The sequence below is a fragment of the Pipistrellus kuhlii genome, unplaced genomic scaffold (assembly GCF_014108245.1).
Source record: "Pipistrellus kuhlii isolate mPipKuh1 unplaced genomic scaffold, mPipKuh1.p scaffold_m20_p_10, whole genome shotgun sequence".
Taxonomy (NCBI): Eukaryota; Metazoa; Chordata; class Mammalia; order Chiroptera; family Vespertilionidae; genus Pipistrellus; species Pipistrellus kuhlii.
The window spans coordinates 15,947,268-15,970,020 of record NW_023425405.1 but is presented as its reverse complement, the minus strand read 5'-3'; the positions used below and the strand labels follow the sequence as shown (position 1 = coordinate 15,970,020).

General features: G+C 41.5%; 1 long non-coding RNA gene across 1 annotated transcript; it reads right to left on the bottom strand.

Annotated features, from left to right (window-relative positions):
• Nucleotides 1-9,915: 9,915 nt before the first annotated feature.
• Nucleotides 9,916-22,276, bottom strand: LOC123651803. The gene is made up of 3 exons (XR_006740740.1): nucleotides 22,162-22,276; nucleotides 14,889-15,114; nucleotides 9,916-10,052 (listed from the first exon to the last, which is right to left on the bottom strand). It is a non-coding gene; the product is annotated as an uncharacterized LOC123651803 (long non-coding RNA).
• Between the last annotated feature and the right edge of the window lie 477 nt (nucleotides 22,277-22,753).

The window sequence follows — 22,753 nt, the reverse complement described above, 5'->3', positions numbered from 1 at the left end:
CTGGAGTGGTTCGGCAATAACTCAGGGATGTTCGGCCCCTGCATTCCTCATCCAGTAATCCCACTTTGGGGAATATCCTCTCGGGAAACTCTCATTCCTTCAGCACCCTTTAGCAAGAGCACATGAACAAGGCAGCTCGTTTGGAGTGTTGTCTGTAATAAAACCACCATTTACAAAAACCCCCATGGCAGTCAGCAGGGAAGAGGCTACCTAAACTATTGCATAGAACAGAATACTACATAGTGGCAAAAATGAGCAGACACGATGCACTCAAAAACACAGGGTTCAGTGGGAATGATTCCATTCATATAAACTATTTGTGGATCTGTATGACAGTAGATTGGAACCATACCAACTTCCATTTTGGTGGGGCATGGCAGGAAGAGAGTGAGGCTGGTCTCTGGGGGCCCGGCAGGTGGAAGAAAAAAGTCACTGGCTGTTTCGGGTCAGAGTGAGGACAGGATGAAATGGAAAGAGGGCATCAGAGAAAACCCAGAGAGGAGGAAGCAGCATCTGAGACAAATGTTACCTTTCCCACCAGTCCACTGCCCAGAACTGACCTGTCTCCCTGTAGGAAATCTCTGTCTCCTTATTTCTGGAGCTGTGGAGGATAACTGGACATCTCTATGGTTTCCACTCGCCCATATTTATTTATTTTTTTAAAAAAAAATATATATATTATTGATTTTTTTACAGAGAGGAAGAGAGAGGGATAGAGAGTTAGAAACCTCGATGAGAGGGAATCATTGATCAGCTGCCTCTTGCACACCCCCTACTGGGGATGTGCCCGCAACCTAGGTACATGCCCTTGACCAGAATAGAACCTGGGACTTTTCAGTCCACAGGTCGACGCTCTATCCATTGAGCCAAACCAGTTTCGGCCTCCCCATATTTATTGCTATTGGATTTTCTCTAGCCTCAGAAAAAAGCAAAAAGGTTGCATCTATAAGAAATTTCTGTTGAATTCCAATGGGTATGTAAGTCACTCAGAGCCTCAATTGGATTTTTCTTAGTTTCATTCATTCATTCATTCATTCATTCAACCAACCTCTGAGCATCTGTTATCTGCAAGGCTTAGTGTTAAGCTCTGTGCCTTTTATAATCTTGTAAAAACACGGTGGCCGCTTTTCAAACACCGCCCTTCTAATGGAGCAGCTCAGATGTCTGCACAGGATGGACTCCCAGATGACAGGTGCTAAGAGAGACCCAGCTGTGCGGGTTTCATCTTCCGAACCCAGGCTTCATAAAGGCCATCTGAAATCCCACCAGGACCACGTGGGGAGACCCGGTGTCCCCTCCCAACCATAAAGCATATCCTCCACTCACTTCAGGAAAAAGAAACGCCAGTCTCCTAATTGGCTTTGCATTGCAGGCATATTTGTGAGGGGAGCAAATAAAGAAAACATTTAAAATATTTGATCTATTTTGGGTGAGGTTCTGCAGCTTTGGTCTAAAAGAATGTCATCGGAGAGGCGGTGATTTTTCTTGGGGTGGGGGGAGGGGCAGACTACTTTAGATCCAAAAGAAGAATGAAAAAGAAAAGACAATGTATTTGCAGAGAGATAGCTGAGTCTGGTACTGTATGGGGAAAGATGGCTATTTGGAACAAGCAAAGTAACTGTGAGGTAGATTCAGCGAACCACTGACCAAGCTCTGCTGGAGGTCTGAGCACTTGGTGCGGCAGGGAGCATGAGTGAGAAAGACCTGAGAGAGCTTCGCAGCTTCATGTCTCCTCTTCCGAGCCTTCACTTGGGGGGCAGGTTCATCTCACCTCATGCTGCTCCCATGCTCCTCTTGCCCCACTGGCCACTGCCCTCTGTGGACAACCATGCCCAGACTTGGGGTGGGGGTAGTGAGGGGAGAGGAAATTCCTTTGACAAACTCTTGTTTCTTTTAGCTTCATTCTTCTCTTTTTATGTCCTGTCAGATTTCTCCAAATGATTAATTTATGCTGGGCCCCTCCCTCCTTTCCCCATGAGCCTTTTAAAATGATCTACAATCACCCCTCTTCTTGCCTTGCTTCTGATTCCTGACACAACCCCGCTCTCCCTCCTCTCTGATTGTGGAATGCACCTTCTGCCAGTGACTTCCGCCATGTGGTTTTTCCCACTTCACACTGGGGCCTCTCCAGTCAGCTCCAGCTCCAGATCCACCTGAAAACCATCCCTTAAATCTCAGACCTCAATCAATAATCCTTCTCATACTGTCTACAGAAACTGCTGTCAGACCTGCTCACTTTCTATTTATTGATTACTTACTTGAATTATTTAATTTAGATATATACATCTGATTTCTCTAATTAATAACTAGTTATTTAATTAAAAGTTAATTAGTTATAATTAACAAATATCTCTTGAGTGCTTGCCATCTCTTAAAATCACCAGCCATATATTACACCCATTTCTCTCTTTCCCTTATATCTTCTCTCTTTGGGTCTGAATTAAAAAACACAAACAAAATATTAAGATATTTTGATGAACATGATTTCTGTTCCACTGTTCACACAATCAGTTCCGAAACTGAGCATTCACATCAGTGTTTGGGGAACGATGAGTGTGGATTTGGGCCTGGGCCATAAACCCTGAAGTCTTCTTGCTGCTCCCCTAATTAAGAGATGCAGGTGGCTGAGGGAGGGGAACCCAGGACTGCAGTTCTCCCAGGTGCTCATGAATACCAGGCATACTTCAAACAGAACTATCCATGTATGGACTTTTGGGGATGCTTGGTTCATGTGATACTTCTGGGAGGCAGAGAAGAATAGCCATAATAAAAGTAACAAACAAATAAGTATGGCCAGAGTTGCTATAGAAGCTAGAGTGCCAATTTACTATCTTAAAATGGGAAATACATCCTGATGCAGAAAACTGAGGTAGTCATTTGAACCAAGGTTCCTGTCCAATGGCCACTGTAGAGGGATTATGCCAGCAGTCTGTGGTGGCTGATAGATTGTTCCTCTTTAGGAATATTTTTGCCTAAAGAATTAAACCTTATTGCTGGTAGAACTGATGCTAGAGAAATACTGGTATGTTCTTTCTAAAGCTCTAAAATACCAGATTTCTCTTTGACTATTATGCCATCTATCCTGCCTTCTTTCAAGGTATAGGTCTCAAGTCTATGCATTATTTTTAATTGGATAGCTCTTCATATTATATATGAATCTATGTCCTTAGAATTTATCTTTTTAGACCACTTCTATATCTCTTACTTACTCTGTTGGATGGCTAATTTCTGGGAAGTTTTCATTCCAACTGATTATTCACAGCCTCCCGCTCTCTATGTTTATGTAATCAAGTACTCATATCTATATCCCAGCACCCGGCAGAATGCCTAACACAAAATGTCATGGAATGAATGAATAAATTTTAGAGGTTCTTAAAGTGGGAACTGTTGGCTAGGAGATCTTTCAGCAACTATCCCAATACAGCACTCTAACACTCCTCTTTTCCTTCAAAACACATGCTAGATATTGGTCAAGTTCAAGGATGACTGGGCACACCTTCTAGGGACTAGGGGCTAAAGCCTTAGGGCAGGTCTATTTGGGGTCAGATGCTCTACTGTGACCAAGCTGGAGTAGTAAGGAGAGCTGGGGTCATACTCACTTAGGAGAGTGCTTAGCTGTTTCTTCCACTCCCTTCTTCACGTACTTCCTCTTAATCTTTCTGGCTGATGGAGTTTGGGCTGGCCTCACTTTAAGGTGGAAGATACATGTGTAGATTCCATTGTAGGCAAGCCAAACTCACTTGGGGGATACCGTGGATTTGGAGCCAAGGCTTCAGCTAAAAGGCAAAATGAACTTTCATCCAATACTGGATTCTGTCTTTATTTTCCTTGGGAAAGCCATGGATAATGCTACCTAATGGTGAGGATCCAGTTTGGGAGTTCCCAGATACCTGCTAAAGACCTGACTGCAAATATTTCAAAAATAATAATAAATATATAAATAATGGTATCTATCTATATATATACATATGTTATACTAGAGGCCTGGTGCATGAAATTCGTGTGTGGGGGAGAGGGGTCTCTCAGCCTAGCCCACACTCTCTCCAATTCAAGTACCCTTGGGGGTTGTCCAACTGCCACAGGGATTGGGCCTAAACTGCTGGCTCCTAACTGCTCACCTGCCTGCCTGCTTGCCTGATCACCCCTAATCACCTCTGCATGCTGGCCTAATGCCCCTAATTGCTCCCTGCTTGCCTGATCACCCCTATCTACTCTGCCTGCCTGCCTGCCTGATCACTCCTAACTGCTCTCTGGCAGGTCTGATTGCCTCCTAACTGCTCCCCTGCTGGCATGACTGCCACCTAACTGCCCTCCCCTAACATCCTGATGGCCCCCATCTGCCCTCCCCTGCTGGCCTGATGAACCCCTAATTACTCCCCCCTGATGACCTATTCACCCCTAACTGCCTCTGCCTTGGCCCCTGCCACAATGGCTTTGTCTGGAAGGATGTCTAGAAGATGTCTGATCTAATTAGCATATTAACCTTTTATTAGTATAGATATTAATTTATTTTCACATAAAGCATATATTAATTTTTATACATTATACAGTAATTATACTTTGTTAATTTAATACATCTATTATGTGTTAATGTATTTAATGTTTTAATAATTATAATTAAAGACATAATTTGATTCATTAAATATATTGCTTTTTAAAATCAACAACTTTATTATTATATATTTATTTATTTAGCACTTTTACTCCAAATAGCCATGACATCTGTATTATCACTACTTTCTTCTGATACATGCCCATAAAGTTAATTGATAAATGTTTTAATGTTCACTTATGGGAAGAAAGCAGGGACAGTTTAAGAATCTTCCCTCAGAACACAAAGAGTACAGACTACAAGTTAAGCAAAAGTAATGAGTCATTCAATCTCCCTGAGTTTTAGTTTCCTCATTTGTAAAATAGCTGCCTGGAAGAGTTGATATGAAGTTCAAATAGATTAATAAATGTAAACATGCTTTATAAACTGTTAAGAGGTACTTAGCTATGAGTGATTACCACTATCAACATGGAACCGAGATAAAACCCAAGTAGGCTCCTGACTGCCAGCTTTATTTCTTTAACTTTAAATTAATCTACTGCAAATTTTCTGTCTATGAGGCCTTGCATCTCCATAGATTATGGAACAGTGGTTTTAGCAGCCACAGAACTTTTTCTGATTCTTGTCATTCCAAAGAAATTGGTGAAATTCCACTGTGCACAGAAAGGAAAACACCAAAGTTTTTCTTAAATGTTGGAATAAGATATCTTTTGGAAAACTGGGTTGGAGCAGGGAGTGGGGCTGGGGAGAAGCAAAAATAAAATTTGTTGATGCTGTTTTTATAACGTCCTCTTATTTCACTTCTCTGCACTGTAGGCCACTGTTCTCTCTGTTTATTTTGCATATTTTGTATTGTATGTCTTTTCCACAAGTTTATGAGTATTGTTTTGTGTGCATTATTTTAATTTAATAGAATATAATTTTAATATAAATTATATTGTGTTAAATATATTACCTGTTTCTTATGTTTCTCATTAAATGCTATGCTTTTAAGATCAAAATAGCATCTATTTAACAAGATTGTCAATTCTTTAAACACAAAAGAGATACTATAATTGGGAAAACTTCAGACAATGTGCAAATAGTGGGAAAGTATTTGGGAACCAAGGCAGAGTGCCCCTTAGTATCCTTCCATTTCCTCTCTCTTCTGCCTCTAACCTGTAGCGTGTCCCACTGCCATTGCCTTGTTGAGGTCGTCAACATTGCGCATCTGGTTTTCTGCAATAAAATTGATCTTCCTGCCTACTCTGGCTTCCCATTCCCAACCTCTTCCTCAATCCATTCTTCTTCTGCAGCTAGAACTATACCAACAGGACCATACCACCTCCCTGTTGAAAACTCTCCTTTGATTCCCCATCACACTGAGAATGAAATCTGATAAGTCCCTCTGTCATCTTCCCCATCCACCTCTCAGATTTCATTTCCCACCACTCCAATCCTCTCTCCCCCTGCTTCAGCAACAATGTTATTCCTATAACATAATAAGCACATGGCTGTTCCAGCCCTTCACATGTGCGGCTCCCTCTGCCTGTAAAGATTTGCATGATTCCATCTTGCACTTTAGATCTCCTTGGAATAACACCATATCAAAGGGCCTCACAGGCTGCTGGTCCCTTCGCTAAAGAGGAATTTTGTTGAGGAAATATTCTTTGTTTTATGTGTTGCTTTATCCCTAGCACTCTTTCTTGGTACATGTAAATATTCAATAAAATGTGTTGAATGAATGAATGATTCATGGATAAAGTTTACTCATCTGAAAAGGACTAACAAGGCCATCACGGAATAATCTAGCTCCTATCTTTTCAGTAGCATCTTAGTCATCTTGCCCCTCTCTCTACACAGATATTCTCATGCCCTCACGTCATGCTCAAAAGATTGAGTGTTTTTCATTTTCTTCAATGTGCTTTGCTCCCTCTTGCCCTCAGTTATTCACACATGCTGTTCTCTCTTCATTGAATATTGTTCACCCACATCTGTGTCCAACTAGCTCTCCCAGGCCTTCCTTCCTCTAGGAAGCCATTCTGACTGTCCACGTCTGAGTTTTATACTCCTCCTAGCCCATAATGCATGAACTTCCAATATAATTACACTTACTGTAATTGCCTCTTTACTGATCAGTACCTACCACGCACTTTGAGCTTCTTGAAGACAGGGACAGATCTATCTTTTTATCATTATCTCTATAATTCCAGGTCAGTGCCTCAGTAAATAACTATGGAATGATTGGTCTCTCACCAGCACAGTTAGAGGCTCTAAGTTTTGGAGGGCATAGCCTATAGCTTAAATTGAATCCGAGTGTCTCTTAATAACAATAATGGGGATGTACCTGGCACTGAAGCCTACATATGGAGTCACAATGCACTCGCTAAAAAGAGCTACAGAATTTTGAGATATTATTTTACATTCAGAAAAAGCCATGTGGGGATGTGCCTAATCCAGTGTCCTATGGGAGTTGATTTGGGGGATTTCCACGTGACATCAGTCTCATCTGTGTGAAAGACTCTGGGGCTTGGAGAGAAGGAAATAGAAGAGGGTACTGAGCTCAGTGCCAGATTGTTAACTGGATTTTGTGGGTTATTTTAAGTATGTATTTCCAGGAAGAGAATGTCAAGCTCTGTCTGAACTTAGCTTTCTCACATGTCAACATGAGAACAGCAGTAAAGACAGTCTCCTTCCCAGCATTCCTTTGAAGAATAATAAATAAATGTGATAAGAAAATGCTTCACAAAATAAAACAAACTTTGAAGTAAAAAGCAGCCAGCCAGAATTGTTCATGTAGCTGAAAATTGTTGCACAATTTAACAATTCCTATCAGTATAATAGGTGGTAGTCAGTAACCTCTCTACCCTCACATTCTTATAATTACACACACACACACACACACACACTAGGTGCTATTGCTATGGAAATTTTACAGACAGGGGGACTTCATGTGTTTATAAATATATTTGGATTTTTATCTCAAATGGTCATTTAAAGTTTGCTTGTATATTAATATTCATTTATTCACTATCAATATAATTAATATGATTATACATATAACAAAGTCTAATCAACAAGGCAGTCATCCCAGTTCTAAAATGAAATGGTTAGACTAGAAGGTCTCTAATGAATTTTCAGTTCTAAGAATCAATGAGTGTTGACTTTGAGTTTGCCTTCTCTCACACATCCTTTGATAAAGAAGAACAGAGCTGCACATGACAATTTGAATAAGCCAGTATTACTCAAAAGTACTGGCATGTGGTATATACTCACTGAAAGTTTCTGGGTGGTAGATGTAGACTGTGCTTGCTACACTGAAGAGAATTCTTGCACCACAAGCTTGATTCCAGATGCAAACCTTCCATTGTTGTCAATAGATGCTCCTGCACTATCAGTAGTACTATGTCTTGTGTGAGTGAGCAAGCTGTCATCCTAAGTAGACATTCTAACACAGGTAGCTCTTTCTAGTTAAAAAAAATATATTGACAAAGAAAAGGTACTGGGGTGGAAGGAAAACAGTAGTGTGCACTGCACAAGTCCAGGGAGTCATTCACATTCTACTCTGTATAGACGGCGCTTCCTGGAGAGAAGGGAGAGCAACGCAAGCGTAGTTTTCATCTCATTGCTCCATATGGCAAGCAAATATGCACAATATTCAGCCAGTTGTGTTTTTATAACCAATAACCAAATAACTATGTCTTGAGTTTAAATGAGTCCCAAAGAAAGGCAATTAAATTGACTCAAGTCTTCTGGCTAAGAAAGTCAGATTCATGCCAAATTCTATTGTAATATCTTAAATCTTAAAGCAAATAGAGCAGAATAGCTGCTCTGGATGAAGTAAATTAGTAAAGTGAAAAGAAAAAAGCATAAATGATGCTTTTAATGTTTAGCTTAGTACTAGCTTTATTCATCGTTCAAATCTTTATTCAATGCCTTCTATTCATCAGGCTGTGATATTCAGATGCGTTCTATATTTTAGGTTCTTTCACCGCATGGAAAAACACATGATTACAATATCTTTGGACTCTTGTTGCAAGCAATCAATTCATTAAAAGTTAAAAGACAGCCGAAACCGGTTTGGCTCAAGAGCTTCGATCTGCAGACTGAAAGGTCCCTGGTTCGATTCCGGTCAAGGGCACATACATTGGTTGCAGGCACATCCCCTGTAGGGGGTGTGCAAGAGGCAGCTGGTCAATGTGTCTCTCTCATCGATGTTTCTAGCTCTATCTCTCTCCTTTCCTCTCTGTAAAAAATCAATAAAATATAAAAAAATAAATAAAAAAGTTAAAAGACATGTTCATTAATTTTTATTAATTTACTATGTATATAATTAAATCAGATTAAGAGCTTTCAAGTCAAGCATAATTTTCAGGAACAAATAAAACAAGTTGGCTATTTACCTGAGCACCAGGATCTTGTGTCTAAGATTATGTAAGATCTACCAGTTCTAACACCTGTGTTTATAACAGTATCTATGGAGGGGTCTTCAGTGTAGGGTCTTTATAAAGATGACAAATAGATTATTGAGAATGATGAAGCCTCCTTTTAGAAGTAAGAACTCTATATCATTTAGAATTCATAGTTTTTCTAACATCAAGTTGTATACTATGGATTAAAATCAATGTACACTGGATTTTTCTTTTAACACCAACCTCTCACTTATTAATAGATAGTGATAACACTTGAGTACAGTAGTTAAATGAATAATTTCTCCAAATATTATTTTTTAAAGATATATTTTATTGATTTTTTTACAGAGAGGAAGAGAGAGAGCTAGTTAGAAACATCGATGAGAGAGAGACATCAATCAGCTGCTTCTTGCACACCCCCTACTGGGGATGTGCCCGCAACCCAGGTACATGCCCTTGACCAGAACAGAACCCTGGACCTTTCTGTCCACAGGCCGACGCTCTATTCACTGAGCCAAACCAGTCTCGGCTCCAAATATTATTTTAATCAAAAGAATTGAATGCAGCCAAAACTGGTTTGACTCAGTGGATAGAGCGTGGAAAAGGAGGCAAAGGATGTGAAAAGTGAAATCATGGAAGAGGAAATCCAAGTAACAGTAAGCATATACAAGATGTTCAATCTTGTTTGTAATCAAATGAATGCAAATTGAATATATGTATTTCAACCGAATAATATGCACTTCCATTCTGTGCTTGAGACAGGGTGGTAATAAAAAGTCACAAAGAGGATATGTTGTAGAATTTAAAAAATGACAATGGCAGTTGAACAAACTACAGTAGCCAAGACTGACATTTTACTACTTACCTAAAGTTTACCTAAATAAGATTGCATTACTTGTCATCATTTCGCCCCAACACCCTCCACCCCCCTGCTCCCCTCCCACATACTACCTTCCCTTTATGATGTTCCTCTCTACCTTACCTCAGGCCCCTGCTTGGGAACCTAGCTTCTGCTCACCTTGGCTTCTTCTCTCTCCCTGTGTTATGATTTCCTTACTCAGGATTCAAACCCAGGCTGGTCTGATCCAGAATTGCTCTGCTGATGTTTCCTGCAGAGAAGAAGACTGCTATCTAGATGAACAGGCCTGGACCTCACCCCATCCTACAGAAGTCTCATGCTTAATAAATACATTCAGGGGCTATCTGTGAAGATCCCCAGGCTCTGCCCTGGCTGAGAAAGCTGAGTCAGATACCTGCCTCAAGTCAATGCAGCTGCAAGAGCTTGTAAAGGCTGTTGGGAAATCAGGAGGCCAGAGTTTGCAAGAGTGGACAAGCACCAAGCACTCAGAAGGAAAATACAAACTTTGAGAGTCAGAGCAGGCCGGAAAAGGACCAGCAGGTACCTGGGAATCAGAAGCATGAAACTGCAGGTAATAGATGGTAATTTATAATCCAGGATCAATGCTACAAGTTGGGAGCATAAAGAATGTGGAGGCACCGAAACCGGTTTTGCTCAGTGGATAGAGCGCTGGTCTGCGGACTGAAAGATCCCAGGTTCGATTCCTGTCAAGGGCATGTGCCTTGGTTACAGGCACAACCCGGTGGGGGGCGGGGGGGTGGCAGGAGGCAGCTGGTGGATGTTTCTCTCTCATCCATAAAATATTAGAAAAAAAAAAAAAGAATCATGGTGCTCTGTGATTGTTGTCATTATAAAAAAAAGAATGTGTAGGCAACAACAGGGGGGAAGAACCCACGTTGTGGCCTGGTCGCATCCCTGCCAACGGACTTTGCCACAGTCCTCCTTGAGCTAGGAGCCACACTCCCAAGGCAGTTAACCCTAGCCACTTCTTACCTGGTGCGCTTTTAAAAATCTAGCGATGTTCAGGCTGCACCATATTCCAATTAAACTAACATTTCTCAGGTAGAGACAGACATTAATCATGTTTTCTGGAAGAATTAAGATGCCTTCTCTCATTTTCTCACAGGAGAGCTCAGACTCCAGGTTCATAATGTCATCACTGCTTCTGGGTCTAGACTGAACATTCTCTTCAGAGCTAAGCCTTCTTCAGACAGACTCTCCATCTCATCCCAACCTCCAAAAGATTTTGCAATATAAACCCAATGTGACATGTTTATTTTCTCTCTGAAAATAATATATCAAGATTGCAGAGCACATTTTTGATAATTGGGGCAAAGACTGGATTTATAGTCCTACCTCGCATAAATTAGCCTCAAAATTTATTGGCAGAAATGTAAGTTGCATAATTACTTGGTGGTGGTTAGGCATTCTTGATATATTTATTGGCTAGAACCTGAACTCTGTACATGCATGGACACATATGAAATTCCCCACTCTGGATGCCTCTTCTCTGGCTCTTGGGAGTTGATTTATGAAGGTGTTATAATATAATATATAGTTTTACTTCTATAATTTGGGTAGTTTGGGGTAGCCAATAGAAGAAGCTAAACCTTTACATGCTGAAGTAATAATTTATTCCTTTGAAAGCATTGGGCTTTATGTGCAAATACAAACACAAAATAAAAAATAAATTAACTTGGAAATTATTTGATTGATTACTGTAGCTATATAACAATTCTTTGGCATCCTGCAGATGGTTCCATTTTCTGACAGTATCAAGATGCCCAACTTAATGTACATGAAATAAGCTTTCTGTCCATATCACATGCCCAAGATGGATCATGAAGCTCTTAAAAGTTATTCCTTTAAGTTCTCAGGTCTGCTCTCCTGATTCCTCTGCCACCTGAAGATCTCTATTAATTTGCTTCTGGAAATCTGAAGTCTAAAATGCTACATGAATGACATTACCCAGAAAGAAACTATGAGGCCATGGGCAAGGAATGGTACTCCATAGCTTAGATGATGGGCTTATAATTTGATCTACAAAAAAAAAAAAGACTTTTGAAGAGAAAGATCTGGAGTTGAATGTCCCAATAGAGATTTGAAAATCTCTCTAATGAGAAACAAGATTTAAAAGAAAAAACTATGGTTTTAGGTGTTAGAATGAATGATGGGTTCTTGGCTAGGGAAGGATATTTACCAGAAACTAGAAGAAATTATTGAAAAACTTTAAATTAAATAAAGAAGGAGAGGGAGACAATTGCCTTGATAAACCTATGAAAGTGGTTCCTGTAGAGGACAATAAGATGAGAAAATGAATAAGAGTATGAGAGGTGCCTAGTGTTTTGTACTCCAAAAATATTGGAGGGGAAATGGGAGATGGAAGTAATACAGCCTCAAAGTCTTTATACTAATAACTAGAGGCCTGGTGCACAAAATTTGTGCACTGGGGGAGGAGGGCGGTCCCTCAGCCCAGCCTGCACCCTCTCCAATCTGGGACCCCTTGAAGGATTTCTGATCACCCATTGAGATCGGGCCTAAACAGGCGGTTAGACATCCTCTCACAGTCCAGAACTGCTGGCTCCCAACTGCCCTACCCTGGTGGCCTGGTCTCCCCCAACTGCCCTCCCCTGCTAGCTGGGTCCCCCCCAATTGCCCTCCTCTGCTTCCTGGTCTCCCCCAACTGTCCTCCACAGATACAATTCTAGCTGTACTCAAAAAATACATGATTATAACGGAAAGAACCAAGAACTATAATATATCCCTAGAAACTTTAAGGAGGGTGTGCCAGTTATTAAGGTGTTACCTCTCAACTCCAGACTCACCCTTCTCAATTTGCTCTGCACAGCAAGCACATTTCTGCTTTGATCTCAGGGTCCCCTCTTTGATTAGCCAATAGGGGGCGCCAGAAGGAGGATGCTGGGCTGACTGGAGGAAGGGACAGGGGTTGTTCCTGTATGCTAGCAGGTCTTGAAGTCCTGGGAGCAATAACAGTTTCTTCTAGAAGCAGCAGCTGAATCTGGTTTGCAGTGTTTCCAACACTTGCCACATCAGCCCTCCACCCAATCCCCAAAGACAGCTGATCTGTGCTCCCTCCTTAGAAATCCAGGTCTCCCGAGGTCACTCTTCCAAGCTCAGAGACACCAACACCAGCCAAGCAGCCTCTTCTCAGAAATCTGAATTCCAGCTCTGTGGGAGCCCTCCTTTAAGTTCCTACATTTTAATAACCTCAGTTCTTCCTTTTGTTCTTCCAGTCCAAGGAGTGATAGCTGCTCCAGTTGTTACTTCTTCCATGATATCTTAGAGTTCTCTTGGTACCCTTTCACTGACCTTGTTAACAGTTTTATAATTTACTAACAGTTTTTATTCATAAAATTCTCTTTGTTCAAATAACTAGTAGAGATGTGCCTTGTTTGCTTTTTTTTTTTTTTTTTTTTTTCCTCCGGGAAGGACCATAATTGACAGAAAAAGCACAGGGAATGAATGCTAAAGCCCTGAATGAATAGGAAAAAAAGAGGGGGGAAAAAGTCCAAGGCAATCAGTGGGGTTTGTAAAAGGGATTTCCTGATTAAGAAGGGGACAGAGGAAAGGCTGAATGTTTGGAAAGGATGGTAAAGTGCTAAGTGTCCTTTCAGTGGAGGATTTTGAACCCAGGCTGGAATGCCAATGGGCAGAAATGTGGCAGAGGAAGTCATGGATTGGAGGAGTGTTGACTCAGATGCTTGTGAGGTTACAGATTCTGAGGGACAGCACCACCCCACAGCTCCCAGTGCTCTCGTGTTATCAGAACACTTGCCTTAGGATTTCTGAAGGGTTCTTCCTCAAGCTTCTGTCTCTTCTTCACACCTCTCTAGTTCCAGAGTTGTCTACCTACTAGTTTCCTCTGGAGTTTCACCATTACTTTCAGAGGCCAGAGAATCTGCTCCTTCTGTGAGATCAAGAACCTCTTGGTCTGACCCTGAGTTCTAGAAAGAAGCCTCTGTCTGTTCTTCAAATTAAATTACATTACAGAAATGTAGTCCACCCTGGCATGTCTGGTGCCTCCGAAATCCATGCATTTCCTCGGTACCACTGAACCCTCCTGCTGTCTGTGGAGCTTTGAAAAACCCCTTCTAGGATTGGCTAACAGAATCCCTTCACGATGTTAGAATAAGCAGCTGGGTCCTAGGCTGCAGTGCATCTTGATCTTCTGCATCCAGAAATTCTCCAAGGTTAGATTCATTCTAACATCTGCCCTTGATCTCAATCTTCTGGCTTTGTCCCTTACAAGTACCATTTCTTGCCCTACCTCATTGCCTCATCTCCATTGTTAGTTGCAGGCATGACGGGTATTTCTTTGTATTTGTGAAGAAAAATAAACTCACTTTTCTCTTTTTATTTCTCTAGCCTCACTAGAGTCTAGTGACTAGACAAATTGATTTTTTTTTTCTTTCAGCCAGCCATTGTTTCTCACCAGCTTCCTTCTTTCCCAAAAGTCCAAATAAGTGAATATCCAAATGACAGAATCCAAGCTCTGAGCCCTGAAGGTACCATTGCTGGAAATTCCAGCCCAATTAAGCTCTTCCCACTGCCTGCCCCATAGCTTTCCTCTAGCCGTCCTGAACTAATAGCAGTTGCTTCATCCCACCCGCACAATCATGACATAACACTGTCCACCACCAACTGAGAAATAAATTCAACCATCACCACAACAACAAAAAGCTTTCCAAAGTCTTCTGAAACTTTTGGACACTGAACAAAAGAGACAGGCATTGAATTCCTTCTTTTCCAACTTTCTTTTTTCTTCTTCTCATTTTCTATTTGCTCTTTATCTTTTCATTACTAAGAGTCAGACCACCACACACCACTACTATCTAGAACAGCCAGGAGATGAAAGGCATACTATCTTGGACACGAAAAGGAGACAATGTGTATTTTAAATCGCCATTCTAAGGAATGGGAAAAAAAGAATAAAAAATAAATAAATTTTAAAAATCCCCCCTTTTAAAAAATGTAGCCAAGTGAAATTTATCAGAGAAGATAGGTCCAAGGAGTGAGAGCTGAGTGGCAACTGCCCCTTGCATATGTTTTGATTTAAAATAGTTACCTTTTGTTCAGCTTAGCTCTTAGCTCCCACATCTTTCTGCTTTCAATTCTCTCAGAAAGGCACCCTGAGTGCAGTGTGAGGGAGGCACTTTAATTCGGAGTTCTTGAGAACAGCTTGCTATTTTCAAGGAAATCCAGTAGCTAGCGGAATGCAGGCTTCAGAGGCCCCACCCTGTTTCTCCCACCCAGATATTTTTCCTTTTTGTCCAGCAAAGTGTCATGTGTTCCTAAGAAAAAAGAAAAAGAAAAATGTTTACTTAAACTATGACGCTCTAAACTAGCTCAGTCCACTCTGGCCAAATGTAAGATGCTCGGGATTGCGTTGTGATGGAGAAAAGAAGGGATGGCTTTATCTGACAGTTAGAGGAGTTGAAACGTTCTTTTATGCCCTGGAGAACGTGTAGGCTGCAGGCCACTGCTGTGCAGGAGGTCTGGCTTTGGATGCATTCATTGAAATAATAAACCTACGTTTTTTTAAAATATATATTTTGTTGATTTTTTTTACAGAGAGGAAGGGAGAGGAACAGAGAGTTAGAAACATCAATGAGAGAGACACTGATTCAGCTGTCTCCTGCACACCTCCCACTGGGGATGTGCCTGCAACCAAAGTACATGCCCTTGACCGGAATCGAACCTGGGACCTTTCAGTCTGCAGGCCAACACTCTATCCCCTGAGCCAAACTGGTTAGGGCATAAACCTACGCTTTTGTGTGCCTTTGAGCACAGTGCCTACAAGGTGCTGTGCTCAATACCATGAAGGCACAGTCAGAGATCTTGCCTTTCTGGAGCTAACAAATCAGATGCGATAGGAAGACGGGGTAAGATGTGAACATAAATTGCTCTGATATGTGGCATAATGAAATCAGTGCCATAAAAAAGTGCAAGTTTTATGCGAGTCTAGAGAAAGTGTGTGTGTGTGTGGGGGGGGAGAGGTTGGCACAGGGAGGAGGATCATAATTTCTTTTCTCCAAGAAAGGCTTCCTGGAGGAATAGGCATTTCAACAGCCCTATAAAGAGCAAAAAGAGACGACCTTCGGAAACTTAGGTAGGACCGGGACAATGGGGTGGGTGAGTCAAGGGAAGGGAAAGGGTCCTTTGAGGAGGCTTGCAGATGGTTATAGTGACCAGGAAGACTCAGAGGTAATATTTACTGAAGAATCTTATTCTAGTGAGCTCACTTGGATTAGTGTTCTTCGATTTTGCCTACTTTCAGAGTAATTCAGGTAAAGTCTGCATAATAGGTGAAGATTCTGTGCTTTTAATATGCTCAATATTTCTTACATAAAATTCAGTAATCAACCTTGCTTGTTCTCTCTCATACTGCTTCTCTCTCTCTCTCCTCTTCCTCACCTACACAGGCACACACACACATATATTTTGTGATAGAAAAGAACAGAATAAATATTTAAAGCTAACTCTAAAAAGGCAGGGTCTCTACTTTTCTGCATTAAACTCTGAGCTGCACACTCACTCCATCAGAAACATACGGATTTGGTCCCTGGTCTTGCTTCCTGGGAATGAGGTCAGAGACTTCAGGCCTGAGAGCAGGCTTGAGAAATACTTCCTCAGCCACTTTCCTTTGCCTAAAAAGTGACAGCTTTGCATAACACCACCCACTGTAAGTTTTAATAAGCTACTTCTCATTACTGTGAAGTATGCTGAACTGCTACTAGAGAAAAAGTTTCCTAATGGCCAAGAGCTTAACCATGGAGCTTTGTTCCTTCATCTTTCCTCCTTGACCTCCCACTTGTTAAAAGGTAAACTGAGCCGAAACCGGTTTGGCTCAATGGATAGAGCGTCGGCTTGGGAACTGAAAGGTCCCAGGTTCGATTCGGTCAAGGGCATGTACCTTGGTTGAGAGCATATCCCCAGTGGGGGGTGTGCAAGAGGCAGCTGATCGATGACTCTCTCTCATCGATGTTTCTAACTCTCTATCTCTCTCCCTTCCTCTCTGTACAAAATCAATTTATATATATATATATATATATATATATATATATATATATATATATACTAAAGCTTATTAAATTGTTAGATTTTTGAGCAAAAAATGAAAATCAGGCTGCAACATAAAAACTAGAGTAGCTAAGAATGTTCCACCAGCAGGAACTGGGGGAAGACTTTATAGATAAGATGTGGACACAAAGCAAGGAAATTATCTGATTGGCTGTAGCATAAGAGGTTGCCTGAATTGGGAAAGCCCAGTTGACTGTGATTGGTTGTGCTTAGGTTTTGATTTCTTTTTTTTTCTTTTTTTTAAAAAAATATATTTTATTGATTTTATACAGAGAGGAAGGGAGAGAGATAGAGAGTTAGAAACATCGATGAGAGAGTGTCATCGATCAGCTGCCTCTTGCACACCCCTTACCGGGGATATGCCTGCAACCAAGGTACATGCCCTTGACTGGAATTGAACCCGGAATCCTTCAGTCCCCAAGCCGACGCTCTATCCATTGAGCCAAACCGGTCCCGGCAGGTTTTGATTTCTTAACCTTGAGGCATTGCAGGCTTAAGATTTGGGTAGCTAATGTAGGCTACCAAGGCTTTAAAGCCACCTTAGTCTAATGGGCTCAATGTTTAATTAATTTAATTCCTTCAAATATGCGTGCTGCAGGAAAAGAGAGGTCTGGTGTTTGATAGACCTTAGCACATTTGGCTTATTTTATTATTTTATTATTTATTTATTTAAATATATTTTATTGATTTTTCACAGAGAGGAAGGGAGAGGGATAGATAGTTAGAAGCATCAATGAGAGAGAATCATTGACCAGCTGCCTCCTGCACACCCCCTACTGGGGATGTGCCTGCAACCAATGTACATGCCCCTGACCGGAATCGAACCTGGGACCTTTCAGTCCGCAGACCGACGCTCTATCCACTGAGCCAAACCAGTTTCAGCCATCTGGCTTATTTTAAAAATGATAGTAAACAACTGATCTGATTGCCATTTTTTTGTTTAATTTATTAGATGACTGGGTTGAGGAAACTAATCAACTGCATGAAAATGATGCAAAATATTAAATTTTATGGATGTTAATCCTTCTGCCCAAGGGAACAAGTGATTTCTACCATGCTATGGCACAAATATATTTGTGAGAAACTCTATGAATAAAGTTATGCAAATCTCAGAAGGTATTTCAACACTAGGTGAACATAAATTAGTCTACAGCACTGTCACAGATTATATATTAGGATGCAGATATTTTCAAAACCATTGGAGTTATTTTTTTGTTGTTGTTAATCCTCACCAGAGGATATTTTTTCCATTGCTTTTAAGAGATAGTGGAAGGGAGGATGGGAGGAAGGGGGAAAGAGATAGTGATATGAGAGAGACACATCAACCGGTTACCTCCCCTACATACTCTGAAAGGGGGCAGGGAGTGAACTCTCCAACTCAAGTGTGTACCCTTGACTGGGAATCGAACCAGTGACCCTTCCATTTTCGGGCTGATGCTCTAACCACTGAACACGCTGACCAGAGCCCATTAGGGGTTTTTAGATCAGTTCCAAGGTAATGTTTTCCAGTACATACCCCTTGTGTTCATTAATAAAATGCTACCTGAGTGATTGTACAGAGAAGGCCAGCAAAAGAGCAAAACCATTTTACCATGCATCAGGGAGAAGAAGCTAAGTATTTTCTGGGATTTCAGGGAGAGAAATGAACTCAAACCCCCACTCCCTTAGATTTGCACAGGATTGTCAAGAGCTGAAAAACTTCAAAGTATAATAAAAGTACGACTCAATTTGGGAAATATGAAGCATTTGGAGTCACTAATTTAGCCAAATATTTATGTTTTGGTGCATAGTTGGACTGCTTATCAGACCTTCAGGAATTCTTTGTTTCTCATTTTTTGTGCTTTTATTTTCTTTCTGATCTCTCCTCTCACTAGAAGCAAAACACCCTCTGGCAATGAAAGTTAAGATGCTTCTCCACAGAGGCACCAAGCTGGGCCGAAGGGGCTGATCCCCAGGTAGTAATTTTCCTTCCCCTGCTCTCTCTTCTGGGAAGTGCTGGGAATTGTACGGGTCTTGAAGGCCTCCCCCAAAGAGAAACAGAAATCTTTCTCCCGATAAGCATACCAAACCTCCCTGAAGGATCTTTTATGGACGTGACTTTAAAGGCTGCTGCACAGGGCGGAGAGGCAAGCAGGCGGGTTTCCAAGAATGTCCCGGACCTGAGACCAAACACTCTGCCTCCCCTTCCACTACCAGCACTCCTTACCCTTCACTGCCCGGGTGGGTGCTGACATGGTGGATACTGGTAAGGACGGACAGATGGTCCCCTGTGTTCTTCCTGCTCCAGGCTGACCTCTGCTCACAGGGAGCCCTGCAGGGATGAGTTCTGCATTTCCTATTCATTTCTGCACCTCCCGGCTCTAGCTCTGGGCTCTGGGCGCTGCTGAACCACACACAGCAGAGATCTCAGGTGGGTCTAGACCAGCCCCTGCTAGCCAAGCCTCATTGCACCCAGGCCCCACATCCCACACGGATTCAAGCACATTCCAGGACATTCCACAGCTGGGAGGCCAGGAGCCTGGAATGTCTGGAACCCACAGAAGGAAGGTGTCCCAGCACGCTCCACCCACCCTCAGTCACATTTTCCCAAAGATCTCAAAGCATTCTCCAAGGGTGATCTCACTTTTTAAGAGGTGTTTATTTCTATTCTCACCCCTACTGCTAGTAATGACTCTCTTTTGCACAAATGTCACTTTGATTTTTTTCCCCACATGTCTCATAGTAAGAACACCATATTGGGTACCAAGAGCCCAACTACTAGTTACTCAACTACTAATTAGATATCATGGAAACTCCTTTCTAGCACACGGGACTGAGATTGGACAACGAGGCAGCGAGGAAATGACTGTTCCAATCCCATCCTTTGAAAGATACATAATGGGGGCCCAGACGTATCTTATACATACAGTATGGTGTGTGTGTGTGTGTGTGTGTGTGTGTGTGTGTCTCCCAGTGCTAGTGCTAATGCAGTCTTCAGGACTTCCATCTCCTTATCTGTGGAATGGAGATAACACCTACTTTACAAGGTTCTTGTGAGCTGCCTTAGTGCCTGGAACATAATAGGCACTTAGTGAATGTTTGTTGAATAAATACATAGATGGGAGAACAAATGTAACCTTTCTGGGCTTGCTTGCTCATTCTAAGTTTGCCATGTTTAATTCACAAGATGACTCAGAGGACTAAAGGACATTAAGGTTGTTTAAAAGTGTAATACTATCAACAATAAAAAGCATATTAAAAATCATAATAAATAAAAGGCTTTAGACATCTGAAACTAACATCATGCGACATGTCAATGGTGCCTGAATAAGAAATAAAATGTTTTTGAGAGCCAAAAACTAACTGTAAAACAGAACATTATTATTCATGTGACTTAGTACAGGCACCCAAACCTCCTAAGTATATTTCTCTCCTTATATGTAATGAACTATAGACAAGTCCCCAGCTCTAATCAGGGAGGAGTGCTACCTACCCCTCCACAGCTCTTTCCATAACTTGGTTTCTATGTGCTGTTCTCTGGTCCCCTGTTAAAATGAGCATTAACTGAGGGCTTGAGGTAGGGGAGGTTCACTGCTGGATCAGGCAGATAGTGCGTGAGTTAAGAGCACCAGACCTAGAGTCCAATTGCCTGCCTTTGTTCCTGTGAAATTCTCCCTTCCCCTGACTGGTGAGCAGAGTCATGACATTACTGGCATCTGCTATAGAGACCACCAATCAGCGAGTGTCAAAGTGCCCTGGAGTCCACCCCTTCCTGTTCCGCCCTGGGTCCAACCCGTTCCTGTTCCTCCCCTTAAAAGACCTCTCAGACCAGCCACATGTTGCTTCCCTCCATGTCCATCTGGAGGCAGCCCAGCTGGGTCCTTTCTCCCCTCCGCACTCCTTCAATTCTGATTTCTCTACCTCCATAATGAGTCCTGCTCATTACTGGGGAATAAACTTTACTTTAACATGTCTTGGTGATCTCTGACTTCAGTTTCCTGAGTTTCAAACCTTACAGTTCCATGATTGCACCAATTACTTAGGGAGTTAACCCCACCATGCCTTAGTTCATCTGTAAAATGGGGACATTGGTATAATCCATTTCTCAGGGCTACCAGGAAGGTGGAATAGACAACACATGTATTTAGAGAAGTGCCTGGCACAAGGGAAGAACTCAATCAGTGTTGCCTCTAACCATTATTGATGTTGTTGTTGTTGTTGTTATTATTATTATTATTATTATTATTATTCCTTTGTTACTTGAGCTTGTAATCCAGTGGAGAAGACAGACTATAGTGCAAAGCTGGAAGAATGAGGCAACATCCCAAAGGTCATGAACAGTGTGCTATGGGTGCAGAGACAGGGACATCTTGATTCACCATCCTCATCACCTTTTCTGTGTAGCCTCTAGTTTGTCACTCTTCCAACATACACAGAACTTTAAAATAAAGAACCCAGATTTCACCGAGGAGTGCAAGCGCAGCTCAGGTTGTGCAGCCACATCACACTGCTGGCGCAAAGTGAGCCTCTGCTCAAATAAGACCCCCAGGGCCTTTTTACATCAATGGCTGCCAAGTTACATGTTCTCCATCCTCTGTTTCTATAATTCACTTTTGAACCTAAAAACAAGACCCTGCATTTATCCTTATTACATTTCATGTTGTTAGTTTTGGCCCAGCATTGCGGCATGTCAAGATAATTTTGGATCTTGATTCTGTCAGCTCTCTTATTTCTTATTTCTATCCTCTCCAGATTTGTGTCACTAGCACACTTGATCAGCATACCTACTCTACCCTCAAGCAAGACATTGGTAAAAATGTTGACTAAAACAAGACTAAGAGACCAGCCCACTATTTCAATTGCAGAACCCTCTGCAGACATAAATGTGTCCATTAATCATTTGGGGTATGATTGTTGAAGCAGCTTTGAATTCATTGAGGGGTGTCCCTAATTCACTATTTTATTGTAGATGCCTTGTCAAATGCCTTGCTAATATTAAGACACCTTGGGTCTATGGCATTGTTGAATATCATTTACTATTTTAACTTTTCCTGGAGTGCTAGTATTTCCTTTAAATTTGATGAAAACATTGATGTCTACATCCAGGTTATCAATAAAGAACATAGGGGATATCATTTAATAGATTCCTTAAGAATAAAGCTATGCTATTTGATTACCACTCTTGGAGGTCTATTTTAGGCTTTAATATGAAAAGTGAATTTGTTAGGGTATGCTATGTACGGTAAGACAAAGACAATAGAAATGTATTTCTTACTCACAGGAAATATCCCTGTTTGACAGGCTGTCTTCCATGTGTCATTCAGGAAATCTAGTTTCTTCCACCTGGTGGTTTCACTCTTGTGGCTTGGTCCTTAGATTTCTCTGCAAAAGATCAGCAACAAAAGAAGGAAAAGTAGAGACTATTACACATGGAGTGTTTCTGTGGTCCAGCCTGGAAATAGCCCATATCACCGTTGAATATTTCACTGGCTGGAATTCAGTCACATGACTACCCCTACCTGCACAGGAGGCTGGGAAATACAGTCTACTTCTGAGCTCGGCAGAAAGAGGAAGTGAGTGTAATGAGCAGCAAGCCTGGCTCTAAAACAGACAGCAAGCATAATTTAGATAGGACCTACATGTTATTTCAGGTCAAGTATGAAGCTAACCCTGCCAGTAGGGTATTTGATGTAGCAGGAATTATAAGAGCTGGGTTCTAATTCCAAGTCCACCATTACTTGGAACTGTAAGATTGCGAAGTCCATTAGCCAACTGCCTTGGCCCATTTCATTCATTGCTAAATCCCCAGCCATAGTCTAGTGCCTGGGACAGAGTTGATGTGATAAATATTTGTTTAATTGTTGAGTGAAT